This window comes from Anas platyrhynchos, chromosome 3 (assembly GCF_047663525.1).
Source record: "Anas platyrhynchos isolate ZD024472 breed Pekin duck chromosome 3, IASCAAS_PekinDuck_T2T, whole genome shotgun sequence".
Classification (NCBI taxonomy): Eukaryota; Metazoa; Chordata; class Aves; order Anseriformes; family Anatidae; genus Anas; species Anas platyrhynchos.
Genome location: NC_092589.1, coordinates 8438287 through 8459782, shown reverse-complemented (window position 1 = coordinate 8459782; position 21496 = coordinate 8438287). Strand labels below are relative to the sequence as shown.

General features: G+C 50.0%; 1 protein-coding gene across 3 annotated transcripts in view; it reads left to right on the top strand.

The window, feature by feature from the left end:
- Positions 1 to 3218: 3218 nt before the first annotated feature.
- PAK5 (p21 (RAC1) activated kinase 5) overlaps positions 3219 to 21496 on the top strand; it is an 80003-nt gene continuing 61725 nt past the window's right edge. For 2 of the 3 annotated variants that reach the window (XM_027455566.3, XM_072035252.1), the window contains exon 1: positions 3219 to 3372. The gene's annotated coding sequence lies outside the window, so the exon portion shown is untranslated. Of the gene's footprint in view, positions 3373 to 16491; positions 16612 to 21496 lie in introns of all 3 variants that reach the window. The other variant, XM_038176938.2, reaches the window with a different exon arrangement.

Genomic DNA, 21496 nt, shown 5'->3' with positions numbered 1-21496 from the left:
GTGGTAATGTTTCTTACACCGTGATTTCCACCTAATGGTGGTAAGGATTCTGGTTGTCTGCATTTTACAAGGTTGTCTGTTGTAATAAATGACTAAGTCCCAAATAGGATTACAATCAAAGTTTGCAATTTATTAAATGAATAGAGGTAAGCAAACAGCACTGGGTGCGCCGGGAGTCTCTGCTCCAGCAAGATGCACACAAGTTACATCAGGCGGCTGGTTTTTATGCTCCTAGGCTAATACATATTCATTACCACTTCTAGAAAAGGCAGGGTTATTATAATTAGTTCCTGGAATCTGATCCCGCCCACTGGCGCATGCGTTGTCAGTCTCTGGTGGTCCCTCTGGGGGTCTCTCGTACTGAAGGCTCATAGTCTTCCTCCCAGGTTTTTCCCTTGTCCTTCTCCTTTGTCCATCTTGGCTGGATGTCAGAGACTTGCATAGTGCCCTATGCAATTGTCATAACAGTTAGCAGTTATTCTGAAACCCTATCTCTTATCCCCTATTGACCCGAATTGCTGGACCATTCCTTTGCAAGATGAGAAGAGGCAAAGAGAGCAGGAGGAACAGCAGCCCTGGTTTTGGTCTGGCTTAGTTCAACAGGGTGCAGCACACGCAACCAGGCTGTTTCTCTTCAAAGACTTGCCTTAGCATTGGTGAAGGGAACCGACCGGGCTGACAACCCTCTTACCTTTCTGCAACACTCCACAACATGGGGACTTCACCTCTCCAAGGCTGCACGAGGGAAGGGCAGAAACAAGAAAAAAAGCACATCCTGAGGCACCTCATAACCACAGCCTACCTACTGCAATACTTACATTTCTCTTCCCAGCTGCTTTACCTCTGCTGCTCTTCATCTCCAAACCACATGCTTTTTAACTGCCATGCAGAGTGGCAGTCCTCCAGGCGCCATAGAGCAGCACCATATTTTTATTTTTTTTTATTAGTATTTTTTAATTTCAAAACAGCAGTCCGCTTCCCTCTGGAGATGGACAGTAGGTCCAGCCAGTCACCGAGTTGCCAACACAGAGCTTCACAGTTCCAGAAGGCGCTTTTTCCTTTGACCGATTCCTTATAAATGTTATCTACCACTGGCAAAAGCAATAAACAGACTGCAAACATGCACTGCCATCTTTGACAAACTAACATTAACGTACTAGAAATTTCCACGTTCTGTGTAGCCCCAAGGCGGTGCTGGGTACATCCACTGATATTAATGGGGTGGCACAATGTCAGAGATAGTTAATAGACAAGGCACACCCGAGGTGCACCCAGTTTGGATCAGCTTGCATATGAGTCTGCTGATACATCAGCTCTGATACATCGGCTCTGGTGAGGCCGCACCTTGAGTACTGTGTTCAGTTTTGGGCCCCTCGCTACAAGAAGGACATCGAGGTGCTTGAGCGGGTCCAAAGAAGGGCGACGAAGCTGGTGAGGGGCCTGGAGAGCAAGTCCTACGAGGAGCGGCTGAGGGAGCTGGGCTTGTTCAGCCTGGAGAAGAGGAGGCTCAGGGGCGACCTTATTGCTCTCTACAGATACCTTAAAGGAGGCTGTAGCGAGGTGGGGGTTGGCCTGTTCTCCCACGTGCCTGGTGACAGGATGAGGGGGAATGGGCTTAAGTTGTGCCAGGGGAGTTTTAGGTTGGATGTTAGGAAGAACTTTACCGAAAGGGTTGTTAGACATTGGAACAGACTGCCCAGGGAAGTGGTGGAGTCACCATCCCTGGAGGTCTTTAAAAGACGTTTAGATGTAGAGCTTAGGGATATGGTTTAGTGGGGACTGTTAGTGTTAGGTCAGAGGTTGGAGTCGATGATCTTGAGGTCTCTTCCAACCTAGAAATTCTGTGATTCTGTGATCAGTGCTGTTCTTCCAGAAGCAGACAGTTATTCATTCCTCGGTGGAGCTAAGGCTCTGTAAGGCTTTGCTCTTTTTCCTTCCCTCACTCCCCCCGCCGCCGCCTCCCTCTCCCCCAGCTCCCCGAAGCCCCGTGCAGCGCAGTCCCCACTGCACGCCCAGTCCGACCCAACACCACCCCCACCCAGCACAAGGGCCATTTCAGCAGAAGCCCGGTGCCCACCACCTCGTCTCCTCCCAGCCCGCTCCACTCGGGGACAGCCCCAACCACCCACCCTGTTGTGGCACCAGCAGTGGCGCCGGCTGGGCCGAGCCGAACCCGGCAGCTCCCGCCCATAGTGTGGGCAAGCCCTGCATGCCACTTCAGCCCTGGGCTCCTCTGAGACAATCACAGAGCGGCTTCCATTGGGAAGGCCTGAGGACCACAACTCACAGCATGCTGCGGGGCAAGACACTCCCACCCTAACCCTAACCCTAACCCCTAACCCTAACACTAACCCAAACCCTAAACCTAACCCTAAACCTAACCCTAACATTAACCCTAACCCTAATCGTAACCCTAACCCTAAACCCAAACCAACCCTAACCCTAATCCTAACCCCAAACCAACCCTAACCCTAAACCTAAACCCTAAACACTAACCCCAAACCAAAACTAACTATAATCCTAACCCAACCCAACCCTAACGTTAATCCTAATCCTAACCTTAATGCTAACCCCAAACCAACCCTAAACCTAATCCTAACCCCAAACCAACCCTAATCCTAAACCTAACCCTAAACCCTAACACTAACCCCAAACCAGTCCTAACCCTAATCCTAACCCCAACCCAACCCTAACATTAATCCTAACCCTAACCTTAATGCTAACCCCAAACCAACCCTAAACCTAATCCTAACCCCAAACCAACCCTAACCCTAACCCTAAACCTTAAACCCTAACTCTAATCCCAGACCAACCCTAACGTTAATCCTAACCCTAACCTTAATCCTAACCCCAAACCAACCCTAACTTTAATGCTAACTCCAACCCAACCCTAAACTTAATCCTAACCCCAAACCAACCCTAATCCTAAACCTAACCCTAAACCCTAACCCTAACCCCAAACCAACCCTAACGTTAATCCTAACCCTAACTTTAATGCTAACCCCAAACCAACCCTAATCCTAACCCCAACCCTAACCCAAACGTTAATCCTAACCCTAACCTTAATGCTAACCCCAACCCAACCCTGACCCTAACCTTAATGCTAACCCCAAACCACCCCTACCCCTAACCCCAACCCCAACCGGGCACCTCCCAGCGCGCGCTTTCCCCCTGCGGCGGGGGCGTGCCGCGGGGGGGCGGGCTGTGGGGCGCGGCCTCTCTTCAGACCCCGCCCACCCCGGGGGCGGGGCGCGGCGGCGGCACCTGCGGGCCGGGCCGGGCCGGGCCGAGCCGAAGCCGCTCGAACCGAGCCGAGCCGGGCCCGGCGGGCGCCGCCCGCGAGAAGATGGCGCTGGGGGCGCGGCGGCAGAGGTAGGGCGGGGAGCGGGGGGACCGGGGACACGCGGGGCCGGCAGCGAGCCGCCCGCCTGCCGGCCCTTTGTTCCCCGGCGGCAGCAGCAGCCCGTGGGCTGCGCGCTCCGTGTCGCTGCGATGCTCCGCTGCCGGCCCTTACCGCGGGGTTTGGTCGCTATTAGGGGCGGGCTGCGTCCCTGCTGCCTTTAACCGGGAACTTGCAGCGGTGCCGGGGGTGGGGAGCAGGGCACGGAGCCGGCACGGAGCTGGGAGCGCTGCGCATCCCCCGGGGGTCATCCCCGTGTGGGTCAATTCCGGGGCTGTGCAGGGCTCGGGCTGGCCGCACGCCCACCGCTGAGGGTGAGCAGGGAAGCGGTTCCGTCACCTGGAGAGCTGAGGCTCCCAAAATGGCCCTGTGCCTTGTGCCCACCCCCCGGCAGGGACACGGGGCCGGGCGCTGAGCCCCAGCCGCTGCCGGGCTGCTGCTGCCGGGCACGCTGCGCTTTGGGGTTCGTGGCGTTTCACCTCCTTTGAGGTGCATGCAAAGCCTTTGTTCCAGCTGGATTTAAGGTGTTGCTCCAGCAAACAAATTAATTCGGGGCAGACCGAGTGAAAAACGCGGCTTGGGTTGAGGAAAAGGCAGTGTCACTCGTTTGGAAAGTGCTGACGCAAAGCTCCTTTTTTTTCCTCTCCTTGCTTTCAAGCACTGTTTACAAGTGCTTTTGGTCGAGGTGAAACCGTGCTTTCAAGAAGAGATTAATTTTCCTCAGAAGACTTCAGCCCAGCCTGCCGTGGTCCCGCCTTCGTGCAGCAGCTGAGAGCGGTGTTAGGTGTTTCTGCGTTTTTTAACCTTACCATAAAGAAAGGGAGAGCAAACCAGTCACCGTGTGTGTGCGTAGTAAGTGCTGTTGCTTGTGTAATTGCTTTGGCTGTTTGGCATCCCTGTTCCTGGCTACCTTCATCAGTCCCAAATGCAGTAGGTGAATATTTGGCTTTCAGTGAAGTCTCGGTGTCTGATGGCTAATCCCACAGTGAAATATGTCACCAGGGTGCCGTTAGTTTCAGAAATAAAACGCTTTGCAAGAAAGTTGGTCAGCAGCGTAAATCCCTGGCTAAGAACAAACTTCTCGTGGTGCGAATTAACAGGAGCTGGGAGCTGCTTTATCTCATCGGCCTCGCCTCCAACCCCACGTTCAGTACTGAAACAGGGGAGATGTTAAGGGGAAACGGTGCTTTTCGGCATCAGCTGGGTCATTTGGGGTTTGCTTGTGTTCGAGGAGGACTCCAGCTCCCATGGCTTGGGTGTTGCCCGTGAGGTGATGCTGGCACGGATCTGCCACGGGCACTCTGGTTTCAGGGAGGAATGGGGAAAAAGGTAGGGGGTGGGAAGCACCTGCATCCCTGTTCCTCTGCTCTGATCACACTCAGACTTGACACTTCAATTAGATTACTGCTTTGAAGTTGCTCCAATTAAGGATCTCAAGTGTCTGCCACGAACCTGTTCAAATTCATAAATCCTCTCCGTGTTTACTGCCTTACTTTGCAAAAGCTGAAACCAGCAGGCTGCTGTGTGCCATCCGCTGAAGCTGTTAACGGGTGTCTGTGGGTACCATGGTACGTGTGAAGGGTTTCTGAAGCGTGCATAGACCCCAAACAAAGCCCTCCTGCCAAAATACCTTGGGATAGCCTGCACTTAGTGTTTTGTTTTGGCTCGTGGTGCTGTTTGTCCATCCTGATGGGGTTTCCTGGGCCAGCTCTGCTTTGCTCCTTGCTCAGCTCAGGGGAGTTTGGTCTGCTGCAATTTTTTCCTAGATTGTGGTGGAAGCTGAGCGAACCCTCAGGCACCCATGTGGGACGCTCAGTGGTTGCAGCCAGGCAAAACCAGGAGCACAACGATGGAAATGTCAGGAGGCTGATGTCCCTCACACCTGGAGGGCATATCATTTTCACCATCTTGTAACTGTAGTCTATTTATCTCCATTAGTTATAATTTATTAAACATTTTCCATCTTATTAATAGCCGTTTGAAGCGTGAAAGGCATTTTATATGACTTTTTGCTCAAAAAAATGGTTGGCAGAGCCTTAGTTCCTATGGCTTCCCTCCTCATGCCTCCCCAGGTGCCTGATATGGGCTCGTCTCTCTTGCTTGGTGACAGCTGCAGAAAGGATCTCCCTAACCTCCTGGTACAGGACTTGATTTGAGGCAGCTGCCCGCTATTACGACCAGCTTCAGCTGGCGATGAGGGATGTGAGGAGCCCTGCCTGCTGGAGAGAGCACACCTGCATCAGCTTTGTTCTCTGCGGAAAAGAGCTGAAAACTGGAAAGTTTCAAAAAACATCAACAGCAGAGCACCAAAAACCAGTCAGTTATGAGGCCGTTTAAAAGGGAAAAAATAGCGCAAATTTCAGGGCTCTCTAATGATATTTAATGTTCAGGTAACTCTAATAAAGCCATTAATCCATTAGACCACACCGATTCTCCGGGGAGCTGCAGTCAGTGCCGTGTCTCAGCCTGCCTGTCGCCAGGCTCGGCAGGGCTGCGGAGCTCGGTGTCGCATTTGGAGGGCTCTCTCCTGCCAGGAAGGTGGAGTATTTGCTAACAAAATGAATGTTTAGCTCTTACTTTTTTATTATTTATTATTATTATTATTATTTTTCCCCTGGGGAAAGAGGAGTGTCACAGGGCCTTCAGGGCTACGACCTGCCACAGCATTTGGCTCTCGCAAGGCTCAGCAACGTTGGTGAAAGCAGCTGTCTTGCAGCTCTGGCACCAAACACAGAATTTGTGCCCAGCATTGTGCCTTAAATGTCCAAGGACTCTCCCCTTCCGAGCAGTGCCTGTCCTGCAGTGCCATAGGAAGCACGTGCTCACATCGTGGAGTGAGCCAGGACATGCAAAGTCACTATTTTGCATCATTTCCAACTGTTTGCCTTCCTGGGGCGAGTCAGGGCGTTATCACTGAAGATGCTCCTGTAGTACGAAGGTAACTACATCTCAGAGCAGACAGAGCTCTGAAAATATTGAATATTTCCTTAAATCAAACCAACAAAACAAAAACATCTGAATTAAGTTCAGTTCTTCTACAGACCAGGCTGCCCTTTGCTATTTCTGACTATTCTTATGCCTTGTGCAAAACTCGTACTAAAACACCAGAGATACACACACATGTTCCTATTTACACACCACGAGCCCCCCTGACTGGGGTCCTGTTGGCACAGGGTGAGAGGTTTTTTACCTAGAGGAGCATTCTGCATGAGGTGCGCCAGTGTTTTGTGCATGTGCAGTGAGCATGGGGTGAAGGCAGAGGAGCAGCACACCTCGCTCAGCACCTGGCAGGTGGAGGCAAAGGAAAGTCCTGGCTCTCGTGCTTTTCTTTCTGGGCTCTCTCTGCACACCAGCTCTGCTGTTGGAGCTCGATGCTAGCAAGCAGGGCAGGCAGCAGCAGGACGTGCTCTGGTGTCACAGGGGTGGGAGCTCTGATCTTGCTGAACAAAGATGTTCTGCCAAAAATAGGCTAAGCCAAAGAGCTCGGATGCCAAAAAAAGCAGTAGAGATTTTCCCTTTTTTTTGGGGCTGTTTTAGATTTATTGTCCTCTGCTGGAGGCAGCTGACAAGTAAAAGAGCACGCTGCAGCTACAGGCAGTGGAGTAGTAGAAGCACGTGTGTGCAGTCACCTCTGAGAGGAAAGCCACACGGGCCAGAAATGACTGTAGAAATACGTAATAATGCAAATAAAAATGTGCAGTGTCACTAAACTCCTCCCGTAGCAAAAAACTTCATAATTTTCATAGCCATGAAGGTACTCCAGAAAGAAGAGCATGGAGAGACCCTTGTTGACAAAGGAGAGGACAAAAAAAAAAAAAAAACGCCAACAAAGAAAACCTGGAACAAATAAATGCCCCAAGAAGGCTCCTGCTGATAGCTATAAACATTTTATTGCAGCGTGCTCTGCTGTGTGCGGATAATTCACTGTCAAAACTGGTGGCAACAAACTGTAGCCGTACGCCTTCATACAGGTGGTTCGGGTGGTGGTATCAGGTTAAAACTTCACGTTTCTCCCCCAGGACTCTCCACAGGCTTTGTTACCGTTAGTTGAACTCCAGCTCTCCCATTCCCTGAGTTGGATGTATGTGCAGAGCTAATTCCTTGCGCTCGAGCTATTTAAGGAGCTGAGCTGAGCACAGAGCTGGAAGTCAGGAGGCACCGCGGCTCTAATCCAGGCTGTGCTGTGGCTGAAGTTATTTAACCTCTGTGTAACAGGAGGGATTATGGTAATTGCTTTGGAAGGCTTTTTTGTACTTTCAGGTGGTTAGCTTTCTTTTTTAGGCAGGTGCAGAACTGTCTGGTCCTGAGCTGAAGCGACTCAGTTTGTCCCAGGAGGCTCTTGGTACTTCACAGGATTACAAGAACAATGCTTAATGCCTCGCCTAGCTGTCTGGGCCACGTAAATAAATGCATTTAAAGGACTTCTCAGGAATCCTCTGTGGGATTCTCACGGAAGGGTGCTTAGATAGAGGGATGCATAAATGAAGTACAGTTCGAAGGGGTTGTTCCTGAACTCTTTATGCAATATAAATAAAGCGTCAGAACGCTTAAATGGTTTATGTGTTGGCCCAAATCCCACCTTCTCCACGGGAGCCTGGTTTTACATCTATTAGATTTGTTACTACCTTGTTTGTAAAGGCCCCAAAGACAACAGATTTGCTGCATTTTGCTTAGATTTTGGACGACGTTTGATTTAATGCATTATAGAGAGGGGTGATTTTTGTAGGCTGAAGAAGTGGGAAGGTTTTCATGAGAGCAAAGTGAGTGCAAGGTGAATGTTCCCCGAGCTGTGCCGCCGTGACAGATCTTTGGAGCATGCGCTTGCACGCTGAACCCCTCTCGTCCAAATAGCAAAATGTCCTGCCTCTTGTGTTTTGTGTCACCTAGAACATGAAGGGCAGGAAAAACTGGCTAAAAAAGTTGTTGCCTGTGAGGCAGCAGGTTGGGAGACAGGTCTGGGCTGCAGGGTGTGCCAGCAGGGTTTGGGGGAAGGAACATAACTGTGGGATTTATGTCGGAAACATAAATTTAGTGTGCTACTGGAAAGCGTTCCAGTGCCAGGGCGATGGCTGTAATCTCAGGAAATGTCTGGGTACCTCCGTGTTTCATTCAGGAGCTCGAAGCGATGCAGCCCAGAGCTGGGAACACGCTGTGTCTGCCCAGCGCCAGCGTGTGCCCCGGCAGCGGTGCTGGGAGAGGCCTGGCTGCCAAAATAGTTCAGCGTTGCTGCAGCGGTTGCAGGTGGTGATTGCCTTTCAAGTTGTTGATCTCCGTTCTGACGTTTTTAGGACAGGAGATGAAGGAGAAGTGGAAAAGCAAGCAACTTAGGAACATCCCACACGTGGCTGTGTGGGACTGCAGTCGTGTGGCTCTGTGGAAAGAGCCCCGTCCTGCTGGGAGTCACGGCGGGGTCGGCAGGGAATGGGAGTTGTTAGGGCCGGGAGCCCTTATGCCCAAACTAAACATTGGTGATGGGGCAGATGGTGTCATACGTACCCTGAAGACCACTCTGGGGGAGCACGAGCAAAGCCACGTGCTGTGCGTGCCACAGGGGGCTTGTTCCTGGGAGCAGGGTGGCAAACCTGAAGCCTTCGCTCAGCCAGAGGTGTGAATCTGGCAGCAGAGTCACGGCCTGGGGAGCCAAGAGAACTGCTCCCTGGGGCACAGCTGTGACAAGGGACACAGGCATGTCCCTCACAGTATGGTACGGTAGAGATACGATGCTGAAATCGCCTCTTTTGGTCTGCAGGTCTTATTAGCTCTCCGTCCTGGTCTCTGCTTTCCATCCCCATCTCTTTGAGGACCAGCTCGCTGTGCTCTCAGGATTCACAGGGAGAGTAAATGCTGCCTGTTCAAGTACTTACGGAGTACAAGGGCTGAGATAAATAATTTACGGATTGATGCAGAGCCCTGCTAGCTGAAAAGTGGCTCACAGTCTCTTAAAGGGCTAACAGCAAGCGTGGGTTTTTCCTCTTCTGGGGTAGAGGAGCGTGGGCCATGCCACCAGTCAGCAGGGCTGCTCCTTTCCAAGGGAAAGGTTTGCGGCAATGAAGTCAAGCCAAGGCCAGTTCTTCTTTATTTTGGGGCAAGCCAGCCTGACTTTGGACCTCAGTGGTGCAGCAAGCCCCAGGGATTATGTATCGAGTGGGAAACCTGATAGCCTTGTGGCTGCTTCATGGGCTCACGTTTATTATCACTTTCTGCTTGAAGAAGTATTTTGACTTTTTCCTCAGAATCTGTTAGACTTGGCCCACGGTCTCTTCTTGCTGGTGACATCCTGATGCTGCTGCGTGAGAGATCTTTAACTGAGGGCTAAAGGGTTTCTGCATGCCCCCCCCACACACACATTGCTTTTGCAATTTTTATTCTAATAAATTAGAATTTCTCTTAGGAAGAGAGCCACGTGTCTCTCGCTGTTTGCTTTGCTCTTGGGCATCTTTCCCTTATTGCTGAAATGGCATCTTGCACTTTTTCATCATCTCCCAATTTTGTGCAAACAGAAGAGAAACAGTCAACTGTCCTGATGCAGCTAGAAATTAAGCTGCAGCTATTGTTTCATGGGCTTAATGGGAAAATTGGTGATAATTGCTAACTAATGCTTTTTGAAGGGGTTTTTAATGTGTGAAAAGCTGTCAAGTTGTCAGTCATGAGAAAGACTGGATAATGCACGGCTCCCCTGACAGGTGCCTCTTATTATAAAGCACATCCTCTTCGTTCTGCAAGCTTCAGCTTCTCCAAATTTGCCCTTTAATGTTTACTTTTCCCATCCTCTCTCAATATTACCAAAGCAGTCTGATAGACCCGTGCAGCGCAGTACAACGGATGGAATAATCACGGAAGGAAATAACCCAGGTTGTGATCAGCTTTGTAATGCTGCGTTTATCAGTGCTTTCCCAGTCTTTTGCCCTGGCACTTGGCGATGCAGCCACCTGCCCGTGTTCGAGCTGCTAACCAGCTGTGCTGGCAGCGGGCTTGCACCAACACCTGGGGGCCTGGCGCTGTGAGGAGCGTTTAAAGCTGCACAAGTGTGAAACCCGGACTTGGGTGGACACTTGCGGTCCTTATGAACAGTTTCTCAAGGCTTTTTCCTACCAGGTAGGGCATTTAATTTTCTCTGTGTTTCCTTTGAAAGCAAATTTTGAGAGCATGCAGAAGATTTTCTTGCAATCCCCTGATTCCAGAGATGGGCTTTCCAGAGAAACCCTTAAAGCAGAGAGATTTATACTAAAAGCAGAGCACTGGACCACACTGAGTAGCATCTCTCCACAGTGCCCACTTTAAGTATGTGAAAGGCTGTCAAGTTGTCCGTCAAGGCAAAGATTGGCTAATACACACCTCTTTTCCTGATTCTGGATTTAAAGCATCATAAAGCAGAGCTTATCTCAACTCGGGCACCAGTGGCATCTCGCAGAAAGCACTACCAAAGAACAAAACCAGCGCAGAGCAGTACAGCGCTCCTTCCCAGGCCATTCCCCCACCTCCATCAGGCTTTGCAGGTGAAAACCATTGCGTTACCCATCACCAGGGAGGTCTGGTGTTACTGTCTCTGTAGCAGGATCCTCGGCTGAGGCTGGGTAGAAGCTGGCAGAGCTCTCCAGCAGCGCTCCCCTCCTGCTGGCAGGGGCCCCACCAGCACTGCAAAAGGTCCACGTGCAGCCATGACTGGGATATAAATAACGCTCCGAAGTGCCATGATGTCATAGCGAAGTGTTGCAGTCATCGTGGCAAGTGCCGAGGAAAATAAGAATAAAGAAATAAATAACAAGCTCCCTTGGCCTGCAGATAAATCAAAGCTTGGCCCTTGATCTCCCACTGCTCACTAGCCTGGAACATAAATCCAAGGGTTTATCATTAAGCTTAACGGGTCATAAAATCTGGGCTATTTTGGAGGTAGTTGCAGAGATTTGCAGCCCAGGCAGAGCGCAGGCTCTAAGCTGCTGGGTCTCGTGTAACTAGGTAAATAGCAAGCTTCAAATAATGCCATAAAGCCCTCGGACGCAATAACTAAGGCACTCGGGCAAGTGTCGGGGAGCGGAGCCTCGCTGGTGACGAACTTGCCGACAGTGACTGCAAGAGACCCTGGTTTGGAAAGACCTTTAATAACTGGTTAAGTTCCTGTGGCTTTAGTTGAGGGTAGGTGTGGACAGCCTGGTTTGTGCGTGGTGCTTTCGCCCTCTGCGCGGCGCTGCTTTCTTTGCCACGGGCCCAAGAGAGCCGGCGGCACAGTATGGAAATGGGCTGTGACAGGGTCACTGGCCTATTCTGTAAAGGTAATAACATTTCAGAAGGAGGAGGCTTCGCTGCTGTCCTTCGCTAGTAAATCTTTGCTGCCATCCCTAGCGGGGCTGCGTTCCTTTTTCCTTCCCCATTTTTTTGTGTGAAAAGTATGCACGAGCTGCCCGCTGGCACTTGGAATTGCGTCTGCTTTAAAACTGGGGAGACTTCAGTTTGGGTCAGAGTCCTGTGAAAAATGATGGGTGTTTGGGCAGAGGAAAGCCCTCGGGGACTGATATCCCTTAGGGGCAGTACTTGGCCCGGGGGTGAGGTGCCAGGCGCTGCTTTTGCAGGTGGCAGCAGGTCTGGGGTGCGCACGGGGAAGGGATCGGGAGGCAGCTCCCTCTGCCACACAGGCAGCTGGGGAGGAGGGGATTTGGGTCTTTGGGGTTAATCGACAACTCAGATGAACTGTTTTTTCTTTAAGAGCATCACGGAGCGTTGATTACCCTTTGGTAACCAATTTTCAATTATTTGGTGGCGAAATTTGCCAACTTCTCTCTTAGATTGGCCATGTTGGAGTCAAGTTTCTGTGAAATGGTTGTTTCCTGGAAGGACTGGCGAGGAGAGGATATTTACCCATCTTACATTTTCATGATTTTGAGAAGAAACGATCGTGGCTCTACGCTTTGAAGCAGGAAGAAGCATGTAAATGGGAATTGTCAGTACTATCTGCGTGGTCCCAGATTTCAGTCTGAGGACTAACTGGGTCATCTATTCCTTGAGCAATTTTAGCTTATATAGTCAAATCGAATTAAATTGGACTTAGGCACTTAAAGTGAGATGTGTACGTAGTGCTGTAATGAATCAAGGCGAGATTTCCTTCCCTCCCCTGCCTCTTAAAGATGGACGTTGGGAACCTGTGGGTAGTTATGTTTAAAAAGTCAGGAATAAAAAAAGCTACAGACGACTTGACTGTTTTTTGATACTCACTGCTGGAAACTCCTCCGGTGTTTTAGTGTTGGGGCTTGTCTCTTGGCTGTACAGGCACACGGGGATGTGCATTACCCAGCTTTATGGCCCAGTGCCTCTGCCCAGTGAAGCTTTGGTCCCAGTGCAGTAATTCTGCAAACACTGGTCTTGAATTTCAGACCTCAGCAGGCCTCTGGACTCCTGCCTTTTGTGGTGGCATGGAGTTAGGGCCTGAAAGTCTCCTCGTGCGTCTGCACAAGGTGTGACAAGGTCACAAATATCTTGTAAAATGCTCCCCTCTGCTCCAAAACTCCCCGGACTTTGCTCTCCCTCTTCCATTCCTTTCCTCTAAGAAAGCCTTGCCTCTTCCTGAGTTTTGCTGCTTTATGTAGGCTCATTTCCCTCCTCCTCTCACCGCTCGCTGCCTCTCCTCCTCTGCCCCAGTTACTAAAATCTCCTCTCCCCGATGCGTCATCTTCAGCAGAGCGCCCGCCACCCGCGGACTGAAGGCAGCGCACGCTCGCAGGAGAAGAAATGACCCCGAATCTCCCTTAAATTTTCAAGTGGCTGCAAGTTGCCAGCCTCCCGGGCAGCACGTGGAGGCTCTGCTGCCCTTTGCTGCTCCTCCCTTCCTTCCCTGCTCCTCGCTGGCCGGGCTTGCTCCGCGGTGGAGCAAGAGCAGCTTTGCATTTGCAGAGAAAAGGCACCGTGGAGTTCCCCTGTATACAAATAGCAACCGCAAAATCCTCTGGTAAGGGTGACAGCTGCCTTCAGGAATATGGTGCTTTGGTGGGGGGGAGAAGAAATAAGAGAGTGAGGGATTTGGGAAAGATACGTAGAGCAAACCAAGACAAGGCACGATGGCAGAGCTCAGCTGAATCAGCTGGTAAGGAGGAGTCGGTTCGGTTGCTGGAGCAATCGAGTCATGATTGCAGTGCCTGGAAATAGCTCCTGCAAGCAGAAAGCTTGCAGATGAGGGATCGACCGATCCCGTCTCTGGCCTTGGGGGTGTTCAAGCCGCAGGCAGACCGAGCCCCAAGCATCCTGCCCTGGTCCTGCTGCGAGCAGGGACCCTCGGCCAGGGGGAGTCCGTGGCACTGCTCGGTGCTTGGAGAGAAGATAAAGACTAACAGAAATACTTGGGCCAATGCCAAATGGAAGTCTTCTGAGTGACATGGCAAATTTGTTTTAACGTAATCTGGGCTTAATCACTGCTGCTGGCTGTACTGATGGCTTCCAGGTCTGGCGAGGAGGTTGGTCTGGGTAAATTTATTTATTTTCCTGCTCTTCATTACCAGGGTTGTGCGTACTTGGATAGTAAGGAAGAAACAAAAGAAAGGGGACAAATTAAGTGAATGCTGCCAGATTAATTATTCCATCTCTTTTCAACTCATATTTATAAACCTTCAACTTTGGATGGGAATGTTCAAAATTCTTTGCTTGCGGTGACCGTCTTTCCATCTAATTTAAAATCATTCAGCTTTTCAAGGAGCAATTATGCTCCATGCTAACAAATGAAAAGACATGGCAACATCAGAAAAACTGATTATTCAAGCAGTCTTGCTTGCATAAAATAGCTAACTAATGTCCCTGTTTGAGTCCCCGAGTGCTGTTGCGAATGTCCTCCTGAAAGAGAACTTTATTCTTGGTGCAGTGGCGATCTGCTTCTCATCCCTGGTTGTTCTCTGCCTTGTCACAGTGATGGGCTGGGGGTTCAGGAAGGAGTTTGTCTTTTGTTTCTCTGGTTCTTCCGGCATTTAACACTGTTTCTGTCCTCTGTTTCCTCAGAATGATGAAAGAGATGCACAGGGAACGGGATTCGTGTCCAGCTTAGAAAATGAAAGAAATCTTCAGGCTCTTTTGCTGCCCTGACCATAGCCCCTTTTTTGCAGGAAAGTAATTATCAGTGTGTGTTGTTGCCAGAGAGGGAGGTCCATTTGCAGGTATCTGGATATGTTGACATGGAGGTGTTTGGTTCAAAACCTGGGAAAGGGTGAGGGAATCTACCACAATATAGGCTCTTTCGAAGTAAATAAATAAATGAAAATTCTCAGTTTTTAATTTTTCCTTTTAAGCTTTGTAAGTTGGCATAACTAGTGCAGTGCTGCACTTGAAGTCTTGTCGGGGTCAAAAGGAAACGTGACTTATGGCAAAGCTGAGAACTTAGGGCTGGTGAATTGTGAAACTGCACCTCTCTAATTAAAGGGTTACTATTAGTTCGGACCAAGTTGCCATAGAAAAATAAAAGGACATTAAAAATGCTGCTACAGAAGCAGACTCAGTAATAACTTAAAAGTTGCTGTACGCTTTTACCTATTACCTGTACCTTTCTCTGCTCACCTTTCCATTCCCCTTCTGTGAAAAGGAGGTTGGGGTGAGGGTAAGGGTTGGTTTTTGGATGTTCTTTCTTCCTTCTCGGCTCCCCTGCAGGTGTGCCTGGCATTCTGCACGCTTCCTCAAAGCCTGCCCCCAAATGGGGGTGCAGCCAGCAGATGCAGAGATTTTCCCAGAGGCTCAGCTGAAATGCAGGCAGAGGCTGATATTGCAGGTGGAAATTACTATCTAGTAGCACTTGCTGGGGGCTTTTACCCACTGAGCCTTCCCAGCCCTCTTGTAAGGTCAGCAGCCTCTCCTGCAGCCAGGTATTTCTGCTCCTAGTCCTGACTGCTCCTAATACTAAAAAAGCAGTGAGTCATCGGCGTCCCGTGCTGCCTCCGGGAGGGACATCTTGCTGCTGGTGGCATTTATCCTTCCCTGCTGGGAGGAACAGGAGGTTGAGGTTGATGGCTTCTTCCTCTTGGCTCTGGGATCTGCTTGGGGCTGTGTTTGTTTTCCAGCATGCTTTAGCACCATCCTCTTTTGTCATGTCAGCGTGTCCATGTTGCATCCATGTTTACTGCCTGTGGAGCACCTTAAACACGCTGGATGCTTGCTCCTTATTCTCTCTGCTGCACCTAGAACTGATCTTGCCAAGGTCTGGATTTCATCGCCGTGCCGTGCCCTGCAGAACACCCACCTGTTAGTACTCCTGGAACAAGCACTATGGCTTTGTACAGAGATAAGCCACCTGGTCAATAGGAGAATTGCTGCTACAGCTAAATAAGCTGCAGCAAAGCCCCAGGCAGGCACAGGCAGAGCCTGGCTCTCCGCAAAGCCGGTGCCTCGACATGTGCTGTCTCATCGGGGTATTTGCTGGCGTTGTTTCCTCTCTCCGTCTCTTAAGAATCCTTTTCTGTCTATTTTCAGCTCAATGATTGCTGAGCATTAGGTTGATGTTTATAGGAACTATTCATAAAGGTTCCAAGATTTCTTTCCTGCCTTTTCCAAGCCAGGCCCTTGCTCTGGTTTGCTGAGGGGATGCTGCCTTTGCCCCCCAGGGCTGGAACTGCTCCCAGCGTCAGCTCGAGTCCTCATCATTCCCACCCTCTTCCGTAGCAGTTCACTGGTGTTCTGAGCCTCTTAGGGGATGGTGTGCCTCAGCCCCAAGTTCTGCCTGCAGGCTCCTCTCTGTCCTGGTGGATGCAGCTACCGAGTCTCTCCGCAGCGTTTCCCAAATGTTCTGTGTCCTGAAGGGTGCAGAAGATTGTCCCAGACTGAGGCTGTGGTTCTCTGAGGCTCATCTCTTCTGATTATATTTAAGCAAATGAAGTATTCATAATTCTAGATAAAATTAAGGGGAGGAGGGAGTGGTTCCACATTTTGAACGCAAACATTTAAAGCAAATGCAGCCTGCTGGGAAGCATCACATTAAATTGCATGACTTTAAAAGAAAAGAACATCCGTTTTACTTGAGTCCACGATATGAAAGATTAGGAGTTAAGAGACATTTTTTCACCCACTTTGGAAGTAAATGCATTTTAAATTTAATTCTTTAGTGCAGCTGCCTCTTCCACGTCTCTCCGCAGAAAGCCTTCCCCGTGCCGAGGAGTGATGTAAAGATGTGGGCTGCATGCTAATCCAGCTGGAGCTGCCGAGCTGCCTTTCCACCCTTGGGAAGTTTCCCCAGCACCACCTCCTAGATAAGTGTAGGACTGTCTTTTCTTTTAACACGCCGCCGGTTTGGGGAGAGCTGTTGGGTGGCTTAGTAGCACCAGCGTTTCTAATGAAGCCAGAACAAACTGGTGTGTGTGAAAGGGGCTTATGGCACGGGGCTGGGGCAGCCAGGAGCAGTGCTGGGATGCTCCTGTTAGCTGCACGTCCCTGATGGGTGCTTGCACTTACTGCTCCTGCAAATACTGCTTGCTTCAGGCTGGAAAATCATCCTGCAAAAAATAAAAAAACGAAGATGCAGGTACGTTAGGTATGATGAGCTTCTGGGGAGTTCTGAGCTTTACCATCCATCCGCCACAGGAGGAGTTGCTGAGGGCATGCAGCATCGACTGCCAGCACTTGGAGAGTCTGGCTGGAGTAAAGGTGAGGCTTTTCTACCTCCTCACCCCCTTCATCTTGACCTGGTCTGCTCCACAGCCTTCCTTCTCCTAGTTCTTGCTGCCTCCTTTTGAGAAAAGTGCCTTTTGTAGGAAAACCCTACGCAGAATCTCCTACTTGTCCTACTCATCTCCTTCTTCACAAGAGCATATTTTATAGTTTGAGCTCACTGATTTTGAGCTCATTAGTGCTGCCACATCATGCTAAACACATCAGCTGTGTCGATAATATGCAATCTGAAGCCATTATTCTCTGTTCTCGAGAAGTGATCTTCCTTTTTGTTGTTATTATTTTTGCACAGCACTGCGGTCTGAGTGCACTTCTCGCTTGTATTTGGTGACTTATTAAGGCTTATCCAAGTCACAGATTCCCAGCGGATGTTCTGAGCTTGTTTCTTATTTAAAAACATCATCTAAATTCAAATCAGGAATTAACACAGTTCTGTAAATGACATTCACCCCTCTGTAGAAGGACCAGCATTAATCCTATGTGCCGCTGCAGCAGCATTTCGAGCCTCATTTGAGGGCTTTGATGGGCTTTACATGAGCCTTATGCAAAGCAGACCCCTCTGCAGTAGGTACCCTGCCTGCTTCAGGTACCGAGCTTAAACACGTGCCAAAGGGGCTTTTTAGGACATGGGTTCCCTGTTTAGCCAGAGAAGAAGACCAAGGGGTTGTGTGGCTCCTGTAAGACTTCCTAGAAACCTCCACCTTTATTTTTTTTTGCCTCCCTACCAGCAGCAGTCTGTGCTGTCTGTGTTGCTGGAGTTCCCGCAAAACCCATTGCCTCTGCAGGGCAAGAGGATGCTGAAATACTCCTCCAACATTATGCTGCTGGCTCAAAACTGTTCCTTCTTGCTCTTCACCATTTTTTTTCCAGCATGGACATGCCCCCTGTCACTGTTGGGCTCCTGCAAACACCATGACACAAAGCCAAGCTTGTCCGGCTGCTCTTCTTTGTTAGCTGTTTTTGTGTTACCTGGATCATTACTTATCAAAGAGGAGCTCTACCATGTGAAATAAACATGGTTAAACTTTAATAAGTAGCATGAGAGATGCTCTTTCTGATGCTGTGTGGGCAAACACTGGATGATTCTTAGAGGAGAGGAGAGGTAGCAGCAAATGTTTTTACTGTTTTTACCTCGTGTGTTTAATATCCCTCATAATTGCTTAGCGAGTGGGGAAGCGAATAAAGGAAACAGCAATTAAGAGCAGGGCTTTTTTTCCCTCACTTACCTATCATGTTTTCAAATACATTGAAAGCCTTGAATGAAATCAGAGCGTACTGGTGGCGCCTGTATTTGCCGGTTTTCTTAGAACCTGGCTTTTGCAAGGCAGAGCTCTCTAACTTCTCCCCGGCTAAGCGCGTTGAGGTACGTGTAGTGCTGCTCCCTGTCCACGCGAGGTGTCCCAACCGACCACTTCTGCCTAGATTCAGAAGGTTAGGCCCAAAGAGCCCCCAGAATCACATTGTCCTTTTTCCATCATTTCTCAGGCTGTTGTTTCCTCCCGCTTGCCCTGGCACGGGGCATGCTGTGTCCGACCACGCTTTTTTCTGCAGCATCCGCTGCTTTATTTGAGAGCCTCGTCTGGAAATTAATGGTTCATTGTATGGAAATGCTTGCTTTATCAGCTCTTCCTTACCTTCAGCTGTCAGCCAGTGCTTCCTTTTATTCCTTATTAGCGATAACAAAGCCCTTTTTACATGATATTTTCTTTGTGAAGGGTGTTTTATGCAGTAATCACGTTACTCTCAGTCTTGCTTTAACCAAGCTGAACAGATTGAGCTCCAGATTTCTCATTCTAAGACATTTTCCTCCCATCCAGTCATTTTTACAGCTTTCTCCTGTATCCTTTCCATTTATCAAGATCCTTTTGTGAAGGCTGACCCCAAAGGCGTCTGTGCTTTTTTCAATGACTGTGACACGGGGGTGAAGTTGTCTCCCAGCTCGTGCATGTTGCATTTCCATTTTGCAGGGAGGTGGTTGAGGCAGAGCTGCCCCCATAACGTAGAGCAGTTGCACCCAGGTCTCCTGAATATATTTCCACGGGGGTGTTTTGTTAGCAGCTGCTGTGGCAGGTGCTGTAGGTACCCCTGCAGTCCTTGTGGTGAATGATAGTTTTCTCTTTTCACTGCTTTTTTTATTAAGCGATTTTTAAAAAAAAAAAAAGGCAGAATTTTGACGGTGCAGGAGCTGTTCCTGGAGGAAGACTGGTTGCTAACTTAGCCCAGGTACCCCTAACACTTTTCCTTACTTGCTGGTGTTCCTGTTTAGCAGCTGAGCTGAAGTTCAGTAAGCATCTCTGACCTTGCTGCAGGGAAGCGGTTAGGGGGGACCATTTGTTATTTTAAATCTCTTTACTTTTCCATTGTCAAATTCAATTAAGGGAGAGTTTATAGTTCCATTGGGAAAGGGCAGTGGCAGCAGAAGACCCAACAGCGTGAGCTGTTCCGGGGTCTGGTGGGTGTTTTCAGGCTCTCGGTGGCTTTGCAGCAAGTGCAATTAGGTGGTGGGGTGCCCTAATCCCACGGGCCTCGCATGAGCTCTTTGGACAGACAGTGGCATGGGCTTGGTCAGTCTCTGGTGCAAAAAGAAGTAAAAAAGCCTTCCAGGAATTCGTCTGAAGCTGATTCCTAAGCAGGGAAGCAAATGGGATCTTGGGTGCTTGTGCTGACCTGCTGCACTTCGTGCCCCTGGCTTCATGGGGGACTTGTTGGTAACGTACTGGTCTCAAGGTGTAGGGATTTTCGGACAGATGACTCTGTTAGGCTTCTTTCCTGCCCCTTGCAGTAAACTTGGCACTTAGCAAGAGTCTCAGACCAGACTCACTTCCTCTCCCTGCTATGTTATCCCTCCTCTCTCCCCAGCTAATGATGAAAAGTATTTTTAAGTACCATGTCCCAAAACTCTTGGAGAGGCTCTGAGCGACTGAGAAGGCAGCTGGGAGGATAAATGTGTCATCGCTGGAGCGAAACACAGATTCAGGGAGTTTTCGTGGTGGCATTTTTTTTTTTTGTTTTGTTTTGTTGTTTTTTTCCCCAATGTTGCCATTTCTGGTGGGCCAGCAGATGGAACTGCCCACGAGGCCGTATTTATCCCTGCAAAAGCAGCTGCTGCAAAATGCTGGGGCGGGGGTTGCCTGGACTCCTGTGCTGCGGAGAGGCTTTGTTGGTACGAGAGCATCGCCCCTCTGCTGGCTCAGCGGCGTTCTCCAGCCTGGTGCTTGGTCCTGAGCTGTGCTCCCCCACGTGCCAGGCTGGTCCTGCCTCAACCACATGAAGCTGGCTGGAGCCAAAGCAGCCTGTTAGCAAAAAAAAAAAAGTTTGTGAGTAGCCTGTTGGGCAAAAACGCAGCAAGGGGGACACCCGAGAGAGCAGCAGAGCTGGCTTCTGCACAGTGCTTCTGGAAATCCCCCACGTGCTGGGAAACCCTTTGGAAATGAATATTTAATGCAGAAATAAAACGATTATATGTACGTGTAAATGCTGTATTTATCTCCCTGCTGCCCTGTAAGTGGCTGGTAGCTGTCGGCCCCAGGGGGCTATAATAATTATCGCTCTACTGACTTGGCTAATAAAAAATCAATTCCAGTAAGACAGTCCTGTGCTCTGCTGCAGGAGGGCTGCTGGAAGCCTCATCCCTGCTTGAAGCATGCACCTGCAGGGAAGAGGGGCCTGCCTCGAGTCCGGCTTTCCCCCAGAGTGGAAGCTGGTGAAAGCGTTGGGTTTTTAAAGCCTTCTGCTCCTGGGCAGCAGCTGGGATCTAAGGCTGAGCGAGGGTGGGATGTGGCTCGTGGGCATGGAAGCCTGTTGCCCATCTCCATGGGGGAACCGATGCTGGCTCTGCTTGGGCTGAAGTCCCTGGTAGGTGCTTACGGCCACTTTCCCTTCACGTTGTCGTGTGTCCTGGGGGCAACGTGTCACTTGTTCGCTGGTAAACTTCCCCGTTCAGACCGATTAGACCTTTTCCGCACCATTCTTATTAATTGGCTCTGACTGCACCGTGTTAATTACAGACGGGGTAGTGAGGTTGTAATTGCAGAGACTCGGTCCCTGCTTTGAGGACAGCAGGCAGCACTCGGCACGTGGCTCCCGGGGAGGTTTGTTAGCTCTGGGGCTGAACGTGGCACTTAAGCCATTAGTGTAATCTGGTGGTGGCTGCAATTATGTGAATAACCGGCTGGGAAGGAGCCGGAAAATAGCGGGGTATAAAAATAGCAGCGGGGAGCACACGCTTGGTTTTAGAGACAAAGTGGGAGCGGAGGGGGCTGGAGGTGGGGTGTGGGCACTGCTGGGTCCCGGGGCAGGGGAAACCTCTGGTCTGTGGCTCAGTGCCCGGCAGGAGCCGTGAGATCAGTGCCTGCACCGTGCCGTGAGGATGTGCGGGGCTAGCAGCGATTCCCCGTGCGTGCCCTGTAACCAGCTTAGCGTGCCGTATCATGGCACTGTAGAAAGTCAAATCTCTTTTTAGCCCGACTTCCT